The 24,677-nt window shown below is 37.0% G+C and overlaps 1 long non-coding RNA gene across 3 annotated transcripts in view; it reads right to left on the reverse strand.

The window, feature by feature from the left end:
• LOC144304487 (uncharacterized) overlaps positions 1-24,677 on the reverse strand; it is a 171,707-nt gene that overhangs the window by 31,814 nt on the left and 115,216 nt on the right. For all 3 annotated transcript variants that reach the window (XR_013371390.1, XR_013371389.1, XR_013371388.1), the window contains exon 4: positions 13,441-13,596. This is a non-coding gene — a long non-coding RNA (uncharacterized LOC144304487). The remainder of the gene's footprint in view (positions 1-13,440; positions 13,597-24,677) is intronic.

Genomic DNA, 24,677 nt, shown 5'->3' on the forward strand with positions numbered 1-24,677 from the left:
CAGGTAATAACTTTCAGAGTATGGTGATTTAAGATAGTTTCATCATCCCAGTGTACACTCTTAATAAGGATTCATGACTTGGAGGTATTTTCCAGCAATTTTGCTGATTTCTTTATAGTTTTTTTGTGTGTTTGCTTAATTAAATTAATTATTATGAGTGACTAAATTCTAATGATTCTATTTATCTTTTTGATAAGAGGTATGGAAAGAACACTACTCAGTTTTAATCCATTAACATAAAACAGGCCATTTAAACTAAAGAACTGGAAGAGAGCTTCTAAATATGGGTTATTTGGGTAATAACAGCATTCTTGCATTCTAAGGCATTTGTTTCCCTTACTGATTCATTCCTCAAGATAAATAACTGTTTCTGTATTTTACTGGAACTAGAACATGCTGTAATTGGACCCAATGAGCAACATCTATCCTTAAAATGTACCAAATATATGGTATATGCAGAGTTTAACAAGGAAAGCCAGAAAGCACCTAGCAAGGTATTAAGGCCTAGAAAGTAAAATAATCAAACTTCCCATCTCAACAGAGAACTTTGACAGAAAACATTTTCAGGTGCTTAATGACAATAATTCCTTAATTATATCTAGCATGCATGGCACAAGGATGATTACATATTGAAAAAAACAGCCATGAAAGGAAATGAATAGAAACTTCTATAAACTGTGCACAAGGGTATAAACAGTTTAGCGGGCTATCCTATTAGGTACCTGAGTAATTCCTAACTAAATAAAGAGATGAAGTAGTTCTTTAGTAAATGACTGGCATTCTGGGAAATTATTTGAGTTATGCCTTGGATAAAAATGAGTCACTATGCCTGGAAGACCTAAAATATGGTATCTAGGGGATTTCCATAATGCCTCAGGACTATCACAAGGCTTCCACACCCTAGAGTTTAGCCCCATCATGGTGAATAATAAACAATCCTATAAAAGTGTCTCCGCAGCAGTGAAGGTTTTTCAAAGATAGTGTGGGTATTTAAGCTGACTATGTAGAACACAATCCATAATAAATTTAGAGTTGTTTGGCCACTTTAAGTATATTCACAGACTACAATAGAACTTTTCATTTTTGCAGCAGTAATTGACACAAAAATAGCTTCATGTGGTGACTCTGTGTTCTTAAAAGCTGTTTTGGAAAAGTGACACAACAAAATGTTTTCACCTCATTTATTCTTTCTGGCTAATGTGATGTTGAATTAAATCTTTCCTAGGGCCTGGAGTCTGACTGTGGTAGATTTTAATTTTCTAGTTATAAATTTGAAAGGAAAGTAGAAACAGAAAATAAAAGAAAAAGAGAAATAGAGCATTAAGGTTAGCAAACATGCCCTAGACCATTTTCCTTTATAATTTATGATTCTTTCTACAAATGTTTACTGAGTTCTAACTCTGTGCCAAGTATTGTTTCGGTTACTAGGAATATCAAAATGACCCATACAGAAAAACTAACCGCTGTAATGAAATTTAAATTATCCTAACAGGCAGAAGACAAATTAGTAAACAAATATATTAAAAAACCATTTCAGTCAGCATTTGCTGCTATGAACAAACTAAAGAGGGCTTTAATGATACTGGTCTGAGTGGGGTGATGCTGCTTTAGATTGGGCAGGTATTTCTAAGCACAATGGGAAGCCATCGATGGTTTTAAGCAAGAAAGAAACATCCAATTTATATTTTTAAAAGATCTCTAGGCTGTCCTGTGGATATAAAACCATTGTAGTGCAAAAGCAAAAACAGGGTAACCGGTTACAAAGTTATTATAGCAACCCAGGAGAGTAATGATGGCAACTTGGTCCAGCGTAGGATTGAAAAAAAAACATCAGAAATATATTGGGGATATATTTTGGTGGCAGAGCACACAGGACTTACCAATGGATTGTGTGTCTGGAGGTGAGACAAATAGAGGAATTGGGGCACCAAGGAATTTGGGCAACAAGCCCTGTATTGGGCTCCATGCTGGGCATGGAGCCTACTTAAAAAAAGAAAAGGAAAGGGTAATAAAATTTTATGGATATTTCTCCTGAGGCAAGAAAAATAAAAGCAAATAAACTACTGGGACTACATCAAAATATAAAGCTTCTGCTCAGCAAAGGAAACAATCAAAAAAACTAAAAGGCAACCTATAGAATGGGAAAGGATCTTGCAAATGACAGATCTGACAAAGGGTTAGTATCCAAAATATATGAAGAACTTACATGACTCAACACCCATAAACAAATAATCCAATTAAAAATTAGGCGGAAGACATGAAGAGACAGTTCTCCAAAGAAAACTTGCAGATGGCCAACAGATATGTGGAAAGATGTGCAACATCACTCATCATCAGGGAAATGCAAATCAAAACCACAATGAGATATCGTCTCACACCTGTCAGAATGGCTAAAATCAAAAACACAAGAAACAACAAGTGCTGGCGGGAATGTGGAGAAAAAGGAATCTTCTTGTACTGTTGATAGGAATGCAAACTGGTGCAACTACTATGGAAAATAATATGGTGGTTCCTCAAAAAGTTAAAAATAGAACTACCCCTACAATCCAGTAATCATGCTATTGGGATTTACACCCCCCCCCAAAAAAAAAAACACTAATTCAAAAGGATACACACACCTCTTTTTTTTATTGCAGCATTATTTGCAACAGCCAAGATATGGAAGCAGCCCAAGTGTTCACTGACATATGACTAGATAAAGAAGAGGTGGTACATGTATACAATGGAATGAATATTAGTCATAAAAAAGAATGAAATCTTGCCATTTGCAATAACAGGGATGGAGCTAGAGAGTAGTATGCAAAGTGAGATAAGTCAGTAAGAGAAAGATAAATACCATATGATTTTACTCTGTGGAATTTCAGAAATAAAACAAGTAAGCAAAGAAAAAAAGAAAGAGACAGATAAATCAAGAAGCAGACTCAACTACAGAGGACAGCCTGATGGTAACCAGAGGGGAATGGGTAAAATAAGTGATGGGAATTAAGGAATGAACTTGTGATGAGCACTGGGTGATGTATGGCATTGCTGAATCACTATATAATACACCTGCAACTAATATAACACTCCATGTTAACTATACTGGAATTAAAATTTTAAAAATAATAAAATGACCTTGAAGAAAGCAAATTAATTAATTATTTAACTAATTAATTAAAATTTTAAAAATTTGAAAGGAGACGAGTCAAAAATTCTTTAATGTATTAACATGATATGGTGCTACCTACTGTTGTGGAAAAGCCCAGGGAGAAGAAAGTTTGGAGGAAAGGGTTTTCAAGGGTTCTGACAGTCCTTGTATTAGAAAAGGACCAATCAAAAAAAAAAAAAAAAAAAGAAAAGGACCAATCATTCAATGGGAATAAATACCACAAAATCTCAGTAACTTGGGGCACCTGGGTGGCTCAGTTGGTGAAGCATCTGACTCTTGATTTCAGCTCAAATCATGATCTCAGAGTTCTGAGATTGAGCCCCATGTCAGGCTCCTTTCTCAATGAGGAGTCGGCTGATGATTCTCTCTCTCTCTCTCTTTCTCTCTCTGCCCCTCCCCACCCTTGCTCTCTCCCACTCTCTCTATTTCTCTCTCAAATAAATAAATAAATCTTTTCTTAAAAATCTTCTAACATAACAAATATGTATTCTCCTCCCAACCTACATTCTCCACACAGGTCAGCAAGAAAGCTATGCTCTACAGCATCCCTCTGAGACTCAAAATGATAGAGGTTCTCCCCTGTTGTAGTGTATCAGTTGAATCACAAAACTTCCTCAGATGCCAGAGGAAGAGAGAAAGACAGAGAATCATGCATGGGCTCTTCCCTACAAAACACCCAGATTTGTATTTCATTGGCCAGAACTTGTTGTATGGCCTCGCCTAACTTCAAGAGGTCTGGGAAATGCAGAGGAGAAATTTGAATATGGAGATTTCTACTTCTACTATAGACCTGTGGCTTCTGAGATGCCCATTAGTCATTCTTATTTATTGTTTTCTTTTTAACACAAGTTAATGTAAGTTATTGAGATTTTAGTCAATCATGAAAAGTGATTTCTTATCATACCAATCACTAAGAACTAAAACAATCATGTTTGGCTATTATATTTCTTTGGGTCTGAAGATTTCAGAAAAGCATGTAACTTTTTCCATCAAAGTATCAAAAACAACAACAAAAAAGATAGTACACTCAATTTAGGATAATTTAATGATGCTTTGCAAAGGATCTTCTGTTTTAAATGAAGATGTGAGTGAGTTGGGGCTCGAACTCACACCCTGAGATCGAATTGCATGCTCTACTAACTGAGCCAGCCAGATAGCCCTACTTATATACTATTTTAAATAACAATGTACACAGAAACTAAAATTACAAAATTATGTCCAAAGTACCATGTAGAATTCAGTTGTAGTTATATTTTTCTTTTACCTTAAAATTATGGTTTCAGCCATTTATGCACTTGTTCAAGATACTAAATAAAATATTTATTTAATACCAAATATGCCAAAAAGTAATACAAGTTAACATTTATACTAGTATACTCTATACATCCCATGTAAATGTATACAAACACACACACACATTTAATTAGAGAAATTATTGACAAAATATTTGCCTTTAAGCCAGGATAAGTATAAGTAAAATAAATGAAATATACATGAACAGTCAATGAAAATATACATGACAGATCTCATCGAAACGAAGATCATACTGGTGATGAGGATGCCAAATAGAACCTTATTGAAGTAATAAAAGTAAGAATTGAACTAAGTCAATGAAAATGGAAATTGAAGAGCCTGAGGTGGCAGGCTCAGGGAACAATGGTTAGGGAACATTCAAAAACTATTAAAAAGAAATCATTTAAAGTCAGTGATTTATTGGATATGATTTTGGATATTAAGGGGTATGTAAGAGATAGAAATCTAGATGATACACAATGCTACATTACCCAGCAATCAAGTCACTTTCATACATAGTGATGTGAAATACCTGTGGAATGTCCAATAAGAAATGCCAAAGGAGCAACTGTTTTAGTTCCATGGCCAGGTCGCTAAAATATTAGGTTCAAATATGAATGTATGATCAACTCCTTATCCATTCAGATCATTCTGATGGATTTCTTAATGTTCAATATTTTAAGTAAGATACTTATTGCGATTATACAAAAGAGATTTCTTAATTTTTTAAGATTTGTTTATTTATTTTAGAAAGAGAGAGAGAGATGTGGGGGTGGGGGATGGGACAGAGGGAGACAGAGAGGATCTCAAGCAGACTCCCTGCTGAGCAAGGAGCCTGATGCCAGGCTTGATCTCATGACCCTGAGATCAATACCTAAGCCAAAATCAAGAGTCAACCAAGTAGCCACCCAGGTGCCCCTCAAAAAGATTCCTTTATAATATAAATACTACATGTTTTAGCAGAAATGGTTTCCAGCTTATGATAGATTCAGGCATTATTTAACTTTTATTGACTTTTTATTGTTTTAAATCAGGAATTCAAAGAAGAGAGAGAATTTAGATGTGGATACTCAGATGCTGGGTGGACTTACACTCTATAAACCCTAACTCCCAGTTTCTTGGTTTATTCAAATCACAGGTGTGGAGAACTGAAAAGCCATTATCAAAGTACCCCTAGTCATTTATTCAAAAGCAAGTGATATCATCACTCTTTGAACTGCTAATAACCAAGGAGAAAGTGGTGAAGTGAGCTGGGCCAGACTTGGGGCAGCAGATAGAGATGAGACAGGTAGGAGCTATTGTTCCATAAATTCACATCAAAACAGGCAATGACAGCCAGGAATTAGGATTAGGATTATTGCTACAGACCCTTTGGAGTGAATAATAATAGGTTTAATCAAATATACATATATAGAACACATACAAGTCAAATATATATATATATATATATATATATATATATATATATATATATATATATATATATATAATACATATACAGAGCAATCCATCCCAGAGCAGTAGAATACACATTTTCCTCAAGCATATATGAAACATTCTCCAGAATAGATCACAGGTTAGGTCACAAGTCTTAAAAAATTTAAGAACATCAAAATCACATCAAGCACCTTTTATGATCACAATGGAATGAAACTAGAAATCAATCACAAAAAGAAATTGGAAAATTTACAAATATGTGCTCATAACATGCAACATATAAACTGTTGAACACAACATCTAAAACTAATAATGTATATATTGACTAATTGAAATTTTTCTTAATTTAGAAATACATGGAGATCGTGTTCCTGAACAACCAGTGAGTCAAAGAAAAAAAATCAAAAGGTAAATAAAACTATATTCTGAGATATTACAGCATGCCAAAACCTATATGATGCTGCAAAAGCAACTCTAAGAGGTAAATTTATAGTGATAAATACCTAAATTTTAAAAAGAGGAAGAAAGATCTCAAATAAACCTAGCTTTACACTGGAAGGAAATAGAAAAAGGTCAATCTAAGCCCAAAGTGAGTAGAAGAAAGGAAATAACAAAGACCATGGCAGATATAAATGAAATAGAGACTAAAAACAATTTTAAAGATGAAGAAAGAGCTATTTTTGAAAACAAACAAAATTGGCAAACTTGTAGCTACACTAAGAAAAAAAAACAGAGAAATCTCAAATAAAATAAGAAAGATGAGATATTATAACTGATAACTTCAAAATAGTAAAGATTATAAGAAATTACTATGAACAACTATATGCCCATAAACTATATGTCAACAGATAACCTAAAAGATATGGATACACTCCTAGAAAGATACAACCTACCCAAACTGAATCATGAAGTAATAGAATATCCGAAGAAACCAATTATTAGAAAGGAGATTGAATCAGCAATCAGAAACCTCCCCAAAAAGCAAAGTCCCAGATCAGATGGCTTCACTGGTGAATTCTACCAAACATTTAAGGAAGAATTAATATCAATCCTTCTCAAACTCTTTCAAAAAATAGAAGAAAAGGGAACGTTTCCAAACTTATCCTACAAGGCCAGTATTACCCCTGTACCAAAGCCAGATAAGGACCCTACATGAAAAGAAAATTACAGGCCAAAATAAAATTCCTGATCAACATAGATGTAAAAACCTCAACAAAATATTGGCAAACCAAATTCAACAATACATTAAAAAGAGCATGTGGGTGGCTCAGTTGGTTAAATGTCTGACTCTTGGTTTTAGCTTAGGGTCCTGGGATCAAGCCCCACATCACACTCTACACTCAGCACAGAGTCTGCTTGTCTCTCTCCCTCTACTCCTCCCCAACTCCTCAAGTGGATAAACAAAATCTTTAAAAAAAAAAAAAAAAACTAGAGAGCCTGAGTGGCTCAGTCAATTAAGTGTCTGCCTTCAGCTCACTTCATGATCCCAGGGTTCCCTGCTCTGAGGAGAGTCCGTTTCTCCCTCTCTTTTTGTCTACCACTCCCCCTGCTTTTGCTTGCTCTCTCTCTCTCTCTCTCTGTCAAATAAATAAAATCTTTTTTTTAAAGCTATATTAAAAGGATCATAGACCAAAATCAAGCAGGATTTGTTCCAGGGATGCAAGGATGGTTTAACATCCACAAATCAATCAATAAAATACACCACAATAACAAAATAAAAAATAAAACCATATGATCTCAATCAATGCAAAAAAGGCATTTAACAAAATGTAACATCCTTTCATGATGCCAAAAAAAAAAAAAAACAAAAACAAACCTCAACAAACTGGGTATAGAAAAAAACATACCTCAACATAATAAATGCCATATACAAGCCCACATCCAACATCATACTCGATGGTGAAAAGTTTTTCCTTATAATCAGAAATAAGAAAAGGATGCCCACTCTTGCCACTTTCATTAAGCATGGGAGTAGAAGTCGTAGCCAGAGAAATTAGGCAAAGCAAAGAAATAAAAACCATCCAAATCAGAAAGGAAAAAGTAAAACTCTCTGTGGATAATATGACATTATATATAGAAAACCCTATAGACTATACACACACATACACACACACACCTGCTAGAACTAACAAATTCAGTAAAGTTGCAGGATACAGAATCAATATAAAAATATCAGTCCTGTTTCTATACACTGACAATGAACTATCAGAAATAGAAATTAAGAGAACAATCTACTTATAATAGCACAAAAAGAATAAAATATTCAGGAATAAATTTAATCAAGGAAATGAAAGATCTGAAAACATTAAGACATGGATGAATGAACTGAAGAAAATATAGACATATGGTAAGATATCTATATTATCTATAATATCTATATTATTATACCCATGATCCTGGGTAGCAAGGATTAGTGTTTTTCAAATGTCCACACTACTCGAAGTAATATACATATTCAACGCAATCCCAATCAAAATCCCAGTGGTACTTTTCACATAACTAGAAAACAATCCGAAAATTTGTGTGGAACTGTAAAAAAATCCAAATAATCAAAACAATCTTAGAAAGAAGAGCAAACCTACAGACATCACGCTTTCTGATTACAAACTATATTACAAAGAGTAATCCAAACAGTATGATATTGGCATAAAAATAGATACGTAGATCAACAAAATAGAGAGCCCAGAAATAATCGCATGCAGATATAGTCCATTAATTTTTGACAGCTGAACCAAGCTTCTGCACAGCAAAGAAAACCATCAACAAAATAAAAAGACAACCAACTCACTAAGTGGTAGAAAATACTTGCAAACTATATATCTGATAAGGGGTCAATATCTGAAACATACAAGGAACTCAATAACAAATATAACAAAAAATAGTCCAACTAAAAAATGGGCAAAGGACCTGATAGACATTTTCCAAAGAAGACATAGAAATTGCCAGCAGGTATACAGACCATCTCTGTTTCTGCCTATTGGAGGCTGGAAGAGGTTTTCGAAGTTAGGGCCGTTTCACACAGCATGTCATAAATTCTGAGAGTGCTGCAAACCTGCAAAGGTGGAATTCAGGAACAGTGGGGTTCCTACAAGTGTCCTGTGACCACTTTCTCCTCTTTCCCTAATTGTTCAAAAGACTCTTGGTGTTTAAATCTGAACGTCAACGGTCGACAAAAATAATTCATATTTCTAGTGATGACAGACATTGCCCAAAATTACGAATCTCAGATTGGAGAGTTCTCACAAACAATCTACCTGATTTAAATAACATTGGATAAGAAGACGTAGAAAACAATAGACAGAGCAATCTTAGGCACGTAATTCTAGTATAATCTTTGCTGGCAATTTACCAGGAATAACTGGCCAGGGGTTCTGATTTGACAAGGATGTACTCAGTTTTGATTATCTTTATGGTGCCAACTGTGGACTGAATTGTGTGTCCCCAAAGTACATAGGTTGAAGCCCTAACCCCCAGTGCGATGATATTCGGAGATGGGGCCTTTGGTGGGTAATTAGGGTTGGATGGAGGTCATGAGAGTGGGGCCCTCCCATGGAATTAGTAGCCTTATAAGAAGAGAAAGAGATAGAAGGCAGCTACTTGCAAGCCAAGGACAGGGCTCTCCCCAAGAACTCAATCAGCCAGCCCCGGATCCTGGCCTTCCCAGCCTCCAAAACGGTAAGACATAAATCTGCTTTTCAAGCCATCCAGGGCATGTTATTTTGCTATAGCAACCCACCCAGACTAATAAAGTGCCCAGGTGGAAAAATAACTTGCTCAACCAAAAGGCAGCCAAAATCGCCAAAGATAATTTATTTCCCAAAGTTGCCTTCATTGTGCCTAGGCAGAAACCGTATGATGCAAGGGCACAGTGTATGTCATCTCCTTCCTGGGGCTACCACGTTTAATCCATAAACAAGCTCCATTAACTCTGTCACCAAACCAACATATAATAAATCTAACCACTTCCCTCCATCCCACTGAAGCCACCATCATCTATCACCCGGACAGTGTGGTAGCCTCCCAGCCTGTCTCGTGGCTTTATCTCTTGACCTCCCACAAGCCATTCTCCCCAAAGGAGCCAGACTGACCTTTTTAAGATACAATACACTCTCCTGTTTAAAAATCCCCAATGTCCTTTCATTGCACTTAAAACCTGACCCAAACTTCTCACCCAGTTGGCAAAGCTCTTCACAGTTTGGACCACGCCTACCTCTCCCCTCTGATCTATCGCTCTCCACTTCAACGTCCCTATTTCCCCCACTTACCCTCCAAGCACATTCCTGCCTTAGTACTGAGGTGCTGGTGTTCCCTTCTAGAGATCCTCCTCATTTGGATCTTTATCTGGCTGACTTCCCCTGATGGTTCAGATTTCAGTTTAAATGTCAGCATTTCAGAGAGATTTTTGTGACCACACAGCCTAAAAGAAGCACCCTGTCATTCTCTATCACACCGGCCTGCTTAACCTCCGCAGGGTATTTGTCGTTGGCTGATATTTCCCTTACCTCCTTCCTTATTTACTGAATGTAAGCTCCATGAAAGCCAGAACTTTCCCGTATTATTCATAGATACATCTCTAGCTCCTAAAGTAGAGCTTGGCACAGGTACTCACATTTTTTTAAATGAATGAACAGATTAGATTATTTTAGAACATTAAAGAGGTCTAGGTATAGAAATGTATTCCTTAAAAGAAAAAAAAAGAAATGTATTCCTTTGGTCTACCATAGTACCAGAAATTTCTATAATCAGAATCATTTCGATTAGATTCTAATTGGAAAAACTATTAAAACGTAAACATGTAAGTAAAGCAACCCACTAAAATTTTCAGAGAGCTGATTCCTTTTTTTAAGCCTCGATAGAAACGGCTTCGACATAATGGGTTGTCTAAGAGTTAAAAGAAAGAGTGTGGAAATTTGGAAGTTAATCTCCAGAAAAAGAAAGGAACATAATGGGAAGGTCTTAAGCAGCTAGAGGACATGACGGAGGTGACAGAGTCACCTGGGTAATACTTTTGTGAAGTCTGCTCTAAGGAACTCCTAACTTTACATCTCATTTTTTCCTCTCTCAACTGTTAAAGTACTTCCCTAGCTCTGTTTTCAACAATCATCTACCATTTCTGTGAACCTGGCAGGTTGTATCATCCCTCCAATCCCCCAAAACAGGGAAATTAGGACATTTTGCCACATGGTATCTTGCTGGTAGATCTGAGATCAGGCCACGGAGCTTCCAATGGCCAACCCATTCTTCTACAGTGCCTGTTTTAGACACTTAGATCAGAAAATCCTCACTAAAGATCCTACGAGCTGGTGAGATTATCATATTCCGTGAGTAGTAACATGAGAGGAATGAGGAGTAGTGTTGGGAAGGAAGCAAATTATAGGACTGAAACTATTTTAGGAATATTAATAACCCCATCACTAACCTCCTACCCTGCTCCATATAACTCCAGAATGTTGCTTACGTCTTTACATCCTCTCATTTTACTTTGCTTTGTTATTCGTTCATTAAACATTCAGCAACTATTTATTAAGCGTGTGTGAAGTGATAGGCATTATGTGAAGTGCCTGGGACACATTAGAGAACAAAATAAGTTCTCTTTCTTTATTTTACCTTATTATACAGATATTTCAAGTTTGCAAGTTCAATAGCAAAATGCATTTTTTGGTTCAAGTACTTAGTCTATCCCCCCTCTGTGGCATAATGAATATTTGCTGAAGTTAATGGAAATGCACGGAATGGGACAGATTAGAATGAAAGGCAATGTGTTCTGATCCCGCATCCTACACCCAGGTCATGTTTGTCTTAGGCTGCTTAGGGCTTAAGCAGAGGCAGAGAAGAACGGCAAATGTAGCAAACAACTGAAAGTACGTCAGTGTTTCTCAAAGTAAGATCTTCAGGGATGCCTGGGTGGCTCATTGGGTTGAATGGCAGGCTCCTGATTTCGGCTCAGGCCATGATCTCAGGGTCCTGGGGTGGAGCCCTGCCACAGGCTCCACGCTCAGTGGGGAGTGTGCTTGAGGTCTGCCCCCCCTCCATCCCTCTCCTCATGAGCTTTCTCCCTCCCTCTCTCTCTCTCAAATAAATCTTCTTTTTAAAAAAGTAAGATCTTTAGACCATAAGCATCAGAATCATCTATTTGTTAACAGTCAAAATTCTATTACAACAGCAATGCAGATCCACTAAGAGGAAATCTCCCAAGGAAGTCTGCAGGCGTCCTGGAGACTCTTGAGCACATTCAAGTCTGAAAGCCACCGCTTTAAACCTTAAGTTAGAGCCAGACACAATAAAACAATGTACTCTACTTGTTCTGAGAGGGCCAAATCACATATAAATGACTTATTTTTAAATCTTTTCAGTTGACTCAAGTTCAGTTGCTAATGCATGGTAGACAAATAACAAAAGTTAAAAAAAAAAAAATGCAGCCACTTTAGATAAGGTCCTGAAGTTGAGATGTTATCTGGAGCTTATCAAGCATCTGATTGAGCCACTGGCCTTTGTGGAAGTTCTGCAAAGGGCAGACAGCATTTTTCTCCAACTATCGAGTGATGACTGACTTTGGTTCTTTTATTTTATCTGAATAATTAACTCAAATAAAGGCAGCTTTTTGGTCTAAATAGCCATTGTCAATTATTCCATTTTCTGCTTGACTTTAAGGCTGAAGATTTGGTGCCAAGTACATATATTGTTATCGTCTTTAAAAATATGATTCCAATTATCATGAATTTCATTGTGAAATAAGAACTACATTTTCTTGACAGAGAGGAGCATTTGTTTTTTCAAGTGAAAGTAACTTGCATTATCATGATAATTCTCTCAATATCCTTGTACTGATTTTTTTAATGTAATGTATCACCCTTCCAAACCATTTGTAATCCCATCAAGGCATTTATCTAATGAAATACTTTAAATTATTTTCCCATATAATGACAGAACATAATGACATCAAAATGGCCCTATCATGGAGTCCCACTGGATTTTTATTGAAATCTTTCATTTGAAGGTATAGAAAAATAAAAAGGAAGGATGCTTCTATGTACTGAAATATAAATCTCATGAGACTCTATTGAAAACAAGTTCTTCCTTTCCTTTAAATATTTTTAAAAAGATTTTGTGTTATGTACATCTTTACTATGGTGATTTATTTAAAACTGGGTTTTTCAGACTCTCCATATTTATTTCCCCTTGCAATGAAGAAACAACTACCCACAGCCACTGAAAACCCTCTTTTAGGACCTAAATACTGCTTTTCGCTTTTACTATTGGACACAGATTCAAATTCATGTTTTATTTTACAGACTGATCTGCTTTATACACTACTTCATTTTATCACTTCTTGTACTACAAATGATATATAAGCCAAACCACCTCCAAAATAAAATCATTTGCATTTAAATTCTTGATAATAATATAACTTGGTCAGGAGTGGTCAAGACTTGCAGCAACCTGAAGGATTTTTTTTTTTTTAATCTAAAGTTCACAAAGTTTTGACCTATTTCCAGAGTAATATCAGCAGTCAGAATACTAGGAAGAAAGAGTGGTATTGGCTCCATAACTTCCATACTCACATCACAGTTCACATCCAGTCCCTTTACAGACCCACTGTTCTGTTCCATGCTTTATCCTCAGCCTTCTTCCCAAAGAGAGTTCCAATAGGTGAGAAGTGTCTAGGACACATAATGGAGAGTAGTACAAGGAAAAGACCCAATGGCCATGAGAGAAATCTAAAACAGGCAAAAGAACAATAAAGGAATTAGACTTTGCTAGGATTCAATCAGTTCAGTAGAAGATGGAAAGGAAGTTGTCCCCTCTTCTCTCCTATTCCCATATTTATGGACAGAAATCATCAGGCTACTTTTGTAGAGATTGTGAAGGGACTCTAAAACTAGAAAAGCTGAAAGTAGCATATGCTTAGATCAGGTGATTTAAGTGGTGGGTTTTTTGTTTTGGGGTTTTTTTTGGGGGGGGGTTGCTGTTGTTGTTTTTGTTTTTGGATATTCTGGTTGGAGAGAAAGGGAAAGTTTATAGATTCATAGCAAATAAAAATGCAGGATACTAGCCAAATTTGACTTTCAGATTTAAAAAATAAAACCTTTTTTAGTGTAAGTATGTTCCTCGCAATATTAGGGACATACTCATACTAAAATAGTACTTGTTGTTCATCCAAAGTTCTAAAATTTAACTGAGCCTCCTGTATTATTTCTATAGGAAGGGTCCCCCAGGTCTAAGAGATCTCAAGTCTCCCAATGCTCTCTGGAAGACCAGACAGAAGAGAGTGGAGCCTGTGAGAGCCTTGGAATGAAAGAGGTACAGGGAAGGGCCCAAAAAAAGAGGTAGTAAAATAGTTGCTGGTACCAGGGACACAAAGAAGAGACAATAAGACAAAATACCTTCCAGGAAGTCTATCCCATCTCATCAACATAGGAGGAAGATGAAACCTGTCATCTTATCACTCAGCAAATACATTCATTTGGTTTGGGAGAGAAATGATTGATCCAGAGGAATGGAAATACTTCAGAAATTAAAGAGTCCCAATCTAAATCTACTGCCTACTAAGGGCAGAACTGCCCCAGAACTTGTGGTTTCTCTAAACACTGTCAATTTGGAACATACTTTATAAAAACAAATCCATTCTAAGAAAAACACATTTAAGTTTGACTGCTTCTCTGAAGCTTGCCAAGATTCTGACTGTGTAGTCAGTTGAAGCATCTCTCATGAACAAGCTCCATGCAAGGTTTCTAACTTAAGCAGCTACCCTCCCACCCCCACCACACCCCAGTTCTTTTTATCAGGTTAAAAAGAACCAGGAGAAATCTGCTATCTAGAAATGTACTGTTTTATTACCTAAAACCATAAATGTTTGTTTGAAGTTATGGGATCTATGTGCAATCAATTTGAATTTTATTCAAATTTTCCATACTCTAGAAATATTAAGCATTTTGGTTTGTTCCTATAATCTGTGCTAGAGAGAGTTAAATTCTCCCAAGATTCAAAATTTAAAAGTCTACACATTCAGGCAAATTTTATTATGACATTCTAAACCTTTTTTAAGATTTCCTCTAGGGGAATATCAACTTTGGTAAACAACAAGTTACAAAAAACCTTTTTAACAAAAGTATTATGCTGTCATTTATCATTTAATGATCTTAATAAAGATCAATTTTTTTAAGAGACAGAGAGACAGCACCGAGTGTGGGCTGATGCGTGCAGCAGGCAGAGAAAGAAGAGAGAGAATCTTCAGCAGGCTCCACACTCAGTGCAGAAGCTCAGCTTGAGACTCACTCTCATGACCCTGAGATCATGACCTGAGCTAAAATCAAGAGCTGGACACTTAACCAACTGAGCCACTGAGGGGCCCAATAGAGATCAATTTTGATTGATTTTTCTTCTCTTTTCTTGCCATAGACACTTTGCCAAAAACACTATCTTGCCTTCCAGAAGCTCAAAATCAAGGGAATGTTCATATATAATTTAGCTTACTTTTATTTTTACAAATAAGGGCACTTGTTATATGGAAGACATGATACTGAAGATCAGTTAGAAGCCAGACAATAAATGGAACTGGCAAAATTAGTTACTCTTCAGGGAAAAAGTACTAAATCGCTACCTCACACCCCAAACAAAAATCTATCACAGCCTAAAGATTTAATATAAAAAGGTTGAATTTCCAGATTTTTAGAAGAAAATCTAGTAGATTATCTTCATGTCTTCAGAAAAGGGAAAGGTTATCAAACAAAACATTAAAAGTATCCATCTTTTTAAAAAATTTTTTAAAGATTTTTTTAATTTATTCATGAGAGACACAGAGAGAGAGAGAGAGAGACACAGGCAGAGGGAGAAGCAGGCCCCCTGCCTGGAGCCCAGTGCTAAACTCCATTCTGGGACTCCAGGATCATGACCTGAGCCAAAGGCACTCAACCACTGAGCCACCCAGGTTTTCACCATCTTTCCTTTTAAAGATAAGTTTGAAAACTTCAGCATTAAAAATTTTTGTTCATGAAAATAGAATTTTTTTAGAAAAACTAAAAGAAAAAAAGAGCCATAAATGAGGAGACAAGATTTATAATGACATAGATTTATAATGACATAGATTTATAATGACATAGATTTATAATGACATAATGACAAAAGATTAATTTACAGAATATATAAGGATTTCTACAATCAATAAGAAAATGATATGAACAGGAATTTCACAGAAGAAAAAAAAATGGTCAATAAGGGAAAACTATGAAAGATTCTCAATGAAATTCCATTATGGTAAAATTAATATTATGCTTACTATATTGGTAAAAACTTTTAAAATCTGAGAGTATAAAGGGCTGACAAGAGCAAAAGGAACTTAAAAATAAGTATAGAAGTATAAAGTGATAGAAGTATAAAGTGATATAATCAGGAAAACATTTTAACATCTTCCTATAAATCTGAGCATACGAATTTACCACAGCTCAATCATTTCATTCCTATATGTGTGTATTTATGCAAATATAGATATACATATGCAAATATAGATATACGATATGGGAGAGAAAAACATCCTTTTCCTCTACCTTGCTAATTTCTCAGTAACAAAAGACAAATTAACAGAGAAAAGCATGCAAATTTATTTAGTGCAAGGTTCACAAGACACAGGAACCTATATAAAGAAACAAAGACCCAAAGAAGCAGTTAAATCTGAATGTTTATGCTAGGTTTGACGGAGAGTAGAGAGACATGGAAAAATGAGCAAGGGCAAAAGAAAGAGTATAAGTAAATGTAATAAAGTGGGGGAAACAGCGAGGCCTGTTCATTCAGATTCTTCGCAGTATCTTGGAGATAAGGATATTCCTTTCCTTATAGGGACAGCACCCGTCACCTAAGAGTTTTATGACCCCCTTCAGAGGAAGGGCTTTTGTGCACATGCCACTTCCCAAATTTCTTCAGCTTAAAATATGTAATATGCCAAGATGCCACATTTAGGGGTAGTATGTCCTGAACCCCATCAAAACACAGTCACACCCTATAAACACTCTTGCAATGTTCCCCAAGATGTTCAAAAATGGTGATAGGTATTTATGTAGCAAAGAAATTGATTTTAAAAAACCCAGTGTCAAAAAAAAAGTGTCCATCAAAAAGGGAATAAATTAGAGAATACTCATATAATAAAATATTATTTAGCAGTGAAAATAAACAAATCAATATATACAACACACTCAACTATCTACCAATATACACTACATACAATATTGGATGAATTTCATATGCATAATATTATTTTTTTAAAGTCACAAAACACTAACATAGTATACCATTGAATATAGCCAAAAATAAGAAAAATATATATTATTTATATGCAGTAATATTTTTTAAATAGCAATTTAATGCTAAATATTATTGCTGTCAAAGATAGCAAAGAAATAGAATAAGGAATGTAAGTAGCTTCAATGTTGTTGCTAATGTGCCAGTTATTAGTGGGGAGGTGAGTTCATGAGGGTTTGTTGCATTATTATGTTTCATAACTTAAATATAAGTTGTATTCTTTTGTATGAGTCAAATATTACATATAAGTGTTTATTAAAGAATTAGAGGATTAGATTTTAGCTGGATTGCTGATTTCCCAAGGCCAATCTCAAGGCAAGAGTACGTCCATCAAAAGCAAAGTTAGGGGATCCCTGGGTGGCTCAGCAGTTTGGCACCTGCCTTCGGCCCAGGGCATGATCCTGGAGTCCCGGGATCAAGTCCCACGTCAGGCTCCCTACATGGAGCCTGCTTCTCCCTCTGCCTGTGTCTCTCTCTCTTTCTCTCTCTCTCTCTCTCTCTCTCTGTGTGTGTGTCTCATGAATAAATAAATAAAATATTAAAAAAAAGCAAAGTTAGCAGAGAAAAAAAGAAAAGGAAGAAAGAAATCAGGCTGTAAAAGCTATTTAATTGTGTAGACTTGGAAACATTCAATTTTTAAAAACATATCATTTTCCTTTTCACCTTTTCATTTTCATCTTCTTAAGTAGCTATAATCCAAATCCAGAGCATGAGGCTACCAAATCCAGAATGTATTCCTTCCAGGAATGCTAGGTGTTATTCTTAAAAGTAAGTCATCCCTTGAGAAACTGAAAATGTTTATATGGTTCTTTGCACTAGGATATTCTTCTGTCGTTAAACATCGTATAACAATAAACAGACGGTCACAATAAAGTAGAGTGTGCTAACTGCTAGAAGAAGGAATTTCAGACCATCTTTGGAGCATATAACTACAGCAAAAATAGAGAGAAGGCTTTCCAGAGGATATGGCATCTAACGTTAAGTTTGAACCATGTGCAGGTAAATGGGTGATGAACTATCCAAGAAATATAGTCTCACATTCCTAAGAAACCACTAGGTGTATTTTGTGAATGGCTTAAAAGATCTTAAAAAAAAAAAAATATTCAGGGGCAATTCCTGATGTGCCAGATTTTTGCTTTCCATGGTAACTTTGGAATCTAATTCCCACATGAAATTCAATCCTAATATATACTGACACACTGGTCTGAAGATACTTTTTTTTTTTAAGATTTTATTTATTTATTCATGATAGACATAGAGAGAGGCAGAGGCACAGGCAGAGGGAGAGGCAGGCTTCATGCAGGGAGCCCGACGTGGGACTCGATCCCGGGACTCCAGGATTGCGCTCTGGGCCAAAGGCAGGTGCTAAACCGCTGAGCCACCCAGGGATCCCCTGGTCTGAAGATACTTTAATTCCACACCAGGGTATTTAGCTTTTAGCAGTCTCTTTCCTAGATTCACTCCAAAGCACCATGTCAGTTCTTACAATCATGGAAACACGGTTTTGGAGGAGACAGGTAAGACCACCTAATCCATTTGTCTGATCTTATATATATAATTCTAATAAATCCAGGGTCTCATGTGAATCGGTTTCAGAACAGGGGTATATTTTAAAAGCTCAGTTAATAATCAAAAGTAAAAACTTGTTTGAATTCCATCCTTACTTTTCTCATAAACCGTCATAACTGATGCATTGACTGGGAGCTGGACTCATTCAATAATGAAAGCAACTATATTCGTCTTACTGCTCCTCATTAAACAGGCTTCATTGACTCATTCTTTCCCCCTTCTGGATGGAATCCCAGACAGACCCCCCCCACCCCCCGATTTTTCCAGTCACTACTACACATTAAATACATGGAAGCTTTGTTTGGGGCATTTTTAAAAAACACGGACTGGTTTAAAATGAAGTAAGTCTATCTGGCTCAGTGTAAAAATCAAAATTCAGTTTAGAACTTCTCCTCTCCCTCAGATCACATCTGACCCCGGTTTGGAACCCCTAGTGAGGAATGGGATATGGTAAGCCTGCCCTGCTTCCTCTCCCATACGGGTCAGAGCACTGCAAAGAAGAGGAGAGACTTCAGAATGTGTCTCACTCAACTGGAGGATGTGGGACTGGTGTCCTGTACGTGGCAGATGTGCAAAGCTAGTCCTTTTTCTCCGGATGGAAATGGGGAAACTTTGGCAAGTACCTCAGAGGCCTCCCACCCTAAGGAGCTAGGACAGCAAGTCAACAATCCCAGTGGCACATACAAGCCTCTCCTCCAGCTGGTTTCCTGCAACCATCCATTGGAGTTCATTGTCCAATAGTCTTCTTGGGCAAGACAGGTTTTAGAAAGTCTCTATCACCACCCATGGGCTCCATATTTGTCTCTGAGAAACCTCACCTTTGCCTCACTGTTGGTGGAAATGCAGTTTGCTTCTATTACAGCCTTCGTTCCTCTATAATCAGGAAGATGCAGGGTCAGCTTTCTTCAGGCATGAGTCAAATATCCACCATGGAAGCCCCTCATGTTCTAAAGGGCACAAACTTTCCCCTGGATTTAAAGTAAAAAGAAAACGTCCTTCTAGCCATGGCCTTCACTCAGGGCACGGTTGGCGGAGGAGAATAATTCAACACACTGACCACTTTCTCCAATAAATCCTCTTTCTCAGCCTCTTCAGCCTCACCCTCTGTGATATATGGATGTGTGATGGACTGTTGCTAGGAAAATTTATTTTTGACCACCCCCTTTGCAAGTGCCACCTAGGTCACCGAGCACCTCACTTCAGAATGTGAGAGTCCCCAAAAGTGCCCTCAGCCTTTTGGCCTCTCCTAAAACTTCGAGGCAAAGCGAGGTGGCACTGACATCTTGTTCCATGTGAAGGCACAACCCACAACATCATTCATTCAAATTCATATCCTCCTAGCCCCTTTCTGACAACCCACAGCTGCTCCAGTCGGTACCGTTATCTTGTCCAAGATAGCCCCCTCCAAATAAGTCTGACTTTCCTTTCTCTTCCTTTACCTTGCCCTTAGACTTTTTCCAAATAGTCTTTAAAATTCTCTTTAGAAGGAATAGATGAGGTAAAAATGAGCTCCCAATTACAAGATTTGCTTTTCACAGATTAGGACAGCGTGAAGATAGTGAACAGTCTCAAGGTAACGAACTGTCCCTTTACACACATAAGGAATCATATCTAGAAAGGTGATTTATTCAAATTCACGTAACCAATTAGGGAGAGAGGTGTCAATGTAACCCTCCTGCAACCAGGAAATTTTCTAATCAATAGGATAAAATAATGTTCTATTTTGTCAAGGAATTACCAAATAATTTAAATAATTTAGGAAGTTTTAAGCATATTAATCTATTGCTTTTAAATGGCAGTTCTGGTTTCTTGACTGAGATGTTTACAAGTGAGTTATCCTATCAATTCTGATGATACAAAGTCCCAGCCTCTGAATAGTTCAGGTTGTTTGGACATGTCGATCTTTGTGGATATGTGGGGGGGGGGGGGAATCTTTGTGGATAAAGATAGGTAGCAAAAAGAAAAATTTAAAGGTACCATTTCTCAGTGAGCATGATCTCATATGACTGAATTCCTGTGTCTTTTGATGAAAGCATATCTGCCATTAGATCCCCTCGTCAGGGAAGGAGAATTTCCATAAAGGTTTACTTGCTTTTTTGGTAAAGAAAAAAAAAATGACTGCCTACTCTGTGTCTAATCCTACATTAGGGTGGGAGACATAAGATGAATAAAAAATATATCCTGCCTTCCAAAAACTGACATTTTTATTTTTAAAAAAACCAACACGCTACAAGAATAAAAGTGAAAGTGCCACGATAAAAGGATATGGGTTCAGAAGAGGGTTCTTAATAAATATATTTTGAATGAGTGAATGACCACTCTCTGGAGGAGTTGGCATTTGAAATGACATTTGAAAATGGGTAGAATGTGAACATGCAGACACTGGAAAAGAACTTTAAATCAGAGAGACTGGCATATGTACAGATAGGTGGGAAAGCGCAAAGAATAACTCTAGCTACTATTTGTGCCTGGCACTCATTTAGCACTCCCCAAATATTATCTAATTCCACCCTCATAATGATGCTGTTATGATCCCACTTTTACAGAAGATAACATAAGGTAACATGTGCCAGATGCTTATTGCGTGACTGGCATCGTTCTTAGGACTTGTACGTATACATGCTCCCACTTTGTCTTCTTAACAAACCTGTAATACGAATAAAATGATTGTCCCCATTTTCTAGTAAAGATAACATGGATCAGACCAATGGAATATCTTGCCCAACGTCATGCAGCAAGTAATGATGAAGCCTGGTTTCAACCCCAGGTAAGTTCAATTCCAGAGCCTCTGCTCTAAATTTTTGTTATACTCCTTCCCTAGAAGATAACAAGTTCAGTTTGGCCTCAACAAAGGGTACAACAGAAAGAGCAGTCAAAAATAAAGCAAAAGAAAAGTAAAACAGGGCTTAAATGCTTGGCTATGTTTTCATTTCATTCTGTGGACAAAAGGAAGTTACTGAAGCCGATCTGTTTGGTTCTGGTTTCCAAAAAACCATTCAAGCCAAGAATGCTTATGGCTTTTTATTCTAGATGTTAAGGAGCTCAGAACCGCACTTCTTATAGGGAGGAAGAGTGTGGCCAGAGCAACTCCTTCAAAGACTTAGGGAAAAGGAGCAAAAGCCCACCAGCCAAATCCCAGGCACAAATGTGTCTCATTTGGTCTCCCCCTTATTTTCAACGTTGGAAATCCTCACAGAAAAGTTCAAATTTGAGGCTTCTCTTAAAAACTCAGCAGATCTCACAATGCCATATTACATGGCAATGTTTAGCTCGAGCGGAGCAGAGAATCCATGCTTTATGTAGGTCATGCTCTCCAGCTTGCACAGTCTCCAAAACTCTCTATGCATTCTGATTTATTCCTCTTCTCGTTGCTTTAAATCTTTATAATTAATTATAAAATATTTCAAATAAACAAAATTATCCCATAAGAAAAGAGATACATGTCTACCCAACCTGCCACTTGATTTAACATGCTTTATTATACTTGCTAGATAATGATTTCTTTGTATTTTAAAGAAATAAAATGTTATGGAACTTTTTAAATATTTCTGGTGGGAGCGAAAACTGCTGTAAGTACCTGGGAAAGAAACTTGGCCATACCTAATAAAGGTTAAGATCTTCAGATGCCACCATACCTAGAGATATCTACTACAGAAAAACTCTAATATGTATGCATGAGCCACATGACTTCCTATTCTTTTACCATCAGCCCACTTCGCTCATTTATATTATCGGCCTGGCGTGTAGGTATCTGCAACATCTAGATATGGACTGTGAGGACAGGGAATTTATTTTTTTATTAAATTCACTAGAAAACAAAATGTTATCTCTTAAAATAGACATTCCAGGACTTGAGCCCAGGGAAATGAGATTTGGAATTATTTTCTACATGGCTAGCATGAAAGAGTCCCAATATCAACAGTCCCTAGAGCAGCAGACTCTATGCTTTTAATGAGTTTTAGGTGGTAGACTCGCAAACATTTATTTTTAAAGAACTCAGTGGTCAAATAAATTTGTAAAAATAAAAAACTATCGAGGTAGACAAATCAATTAATTATTTTTTTTCCTGCAGGACTTAGCAGAGCCTTTATGTGAAAATGTGTATTGTGACTCCTCTAAAGAGAGATATATACCATGCAGCTTTCTCCATGGAACATACTCTGGGAAATAGTTTATGAGATATTTATTTTGCCTTTTAAGACTCAATGAAATGTAAGCCAACCTATGCGTATAGAATAACCACATATTTTGGGAGAGTGATCTATCCACATGGTTTTTACAGAATAACTATGATCTCTTCTGTTAGTTCTCTATTGCTACCAAGACAAATCACCACTAGGAATGTCTTAAAACACCACCCACTTATTATCCCACAGTTTCAGTGGGTTAGAAGTCAGGGTATAGGGTAGCTCAACTGATTCTGTGCTCAGAACCCCACAGGCCAAAGTCTAGGCTCTTCAATCCTTTCCAGAGTCTCTGGGCATAAATCCTCTTCCACATTTATTCAGGTTATTGGCAGAATTCAGTTCTATGGAATCCCCATTTCCTTCTTTCAAGCTGGCAGCAGGTCACACCGTACGGTAAATTTCCCTAACTGCCCACTAGTGCGAGGTCCTAAGATCAGCAACGTCAGCATCACTTAGGAACATGTTACAAATGCAAGTTCTCAGCTCCTTTCCCAGACCTACTAAATCAGAAATTCAAGGGGACGTCGTGGAACCTCACAATTTGCATTTAAATGCTTGGAAACCACTACTCTAGGATCACAGACTCACTTCATACTTGATGTAGCTTTAAAATACATTTTTCTAAGTGTTATAGGCTGAACTCTGTCCCCTCAAAACCCATATGTTGAAACCCTAACCCCTAGTACCTCAGAATGTGACTATATTTAGAGATAGGGCCTTTAAAGAAGTGATTAAGCTAAAATGAGAGTTCGGGTGGGCCCTGATCCAATCTGACTGGTGTCCTTAAAAGAAAAAGAAGAGAGACACCAATGATGCCCGCCCACAGAGGAAGAGGAAGAGCCATGTGAGGACACGGCAAGAAGGCGGCCAACTGTAAGCCAAAGGGAAAGACCGTAGGACAAACCAAACTTGCTGTCCCCTTGACCTTGGACATTCAGCCTCCAGATACTGGAGAAAATAAGTTGTCTGTTGTTTAAATCACCCAATCTGTGGGATTTATAGTATGGCAGCCCTAACAGGCTAATACACTAAGTAAAATATGTATCATTTTAAGTGATCCATGTCAATTCTCCACTCCATTATTTGGATGATTTTTACCCTGATCTACATGCTATACTGGTTTCTCATCTTCATTTGGCCTAGACTCTTTCCCAATACAGGCCCAACTAACAGTTCTCTTGCCGATTCCCAACTCTGGCCTACCCCTCAGGGCCTTCCTGATCCCGTCTTGCCTACAAACGCCCAACCACAGATCCATCCAACCTGCACCCTCTCCACTCCTCCATCACTGTACTGTTCCTAATGAATTAGAAATATTAGTCAGCCTCTTTATTTCTCCATGATGGGTTCCTTAAGACAGACACTCTGCTTCCTGCCCAACCCACACTACTTGTGCGTTGAGTGAGAAAACAAAATCCGTATTTGAAAGCTAAGATTTGATGTACCAGGAGCAAAGCTAATGAAAACTCTTAAGAATATGGGAAATAGTATAGATGCACCAAAAGCAAAGCTACTGAAAATATTTCAGAATATGGGAATAGTTTTGAGAAAACTTTCCATAACCAAGAACATGGACGAATTCAGGGATTTCACAAATCAGACTTCATTTTCAACTATGCAAATAACTGAATATTTGCATCTGCTGAGGAGCAGAGCCGACAAATTTATTGACATGAACTGAACAGCTAAGCTAGTAAGGTGAGGACACGCTGTGAATTCTGTGAAAAAGTTTACACTTCAGTGCTACTGAA

This window comes from Canis aureus, chromosome 34 (assembly GCF_053574225.1).
Source record: "Canis aureus isolate CA01 chromosome 34, VMU_Caureus_v.1.0, whole genome shotgun sequence".
NCBI lineage: Eukaryota > Metazoa > Chordata > Mammalia > Carnivora > Canidae > Canis > Canis aureus.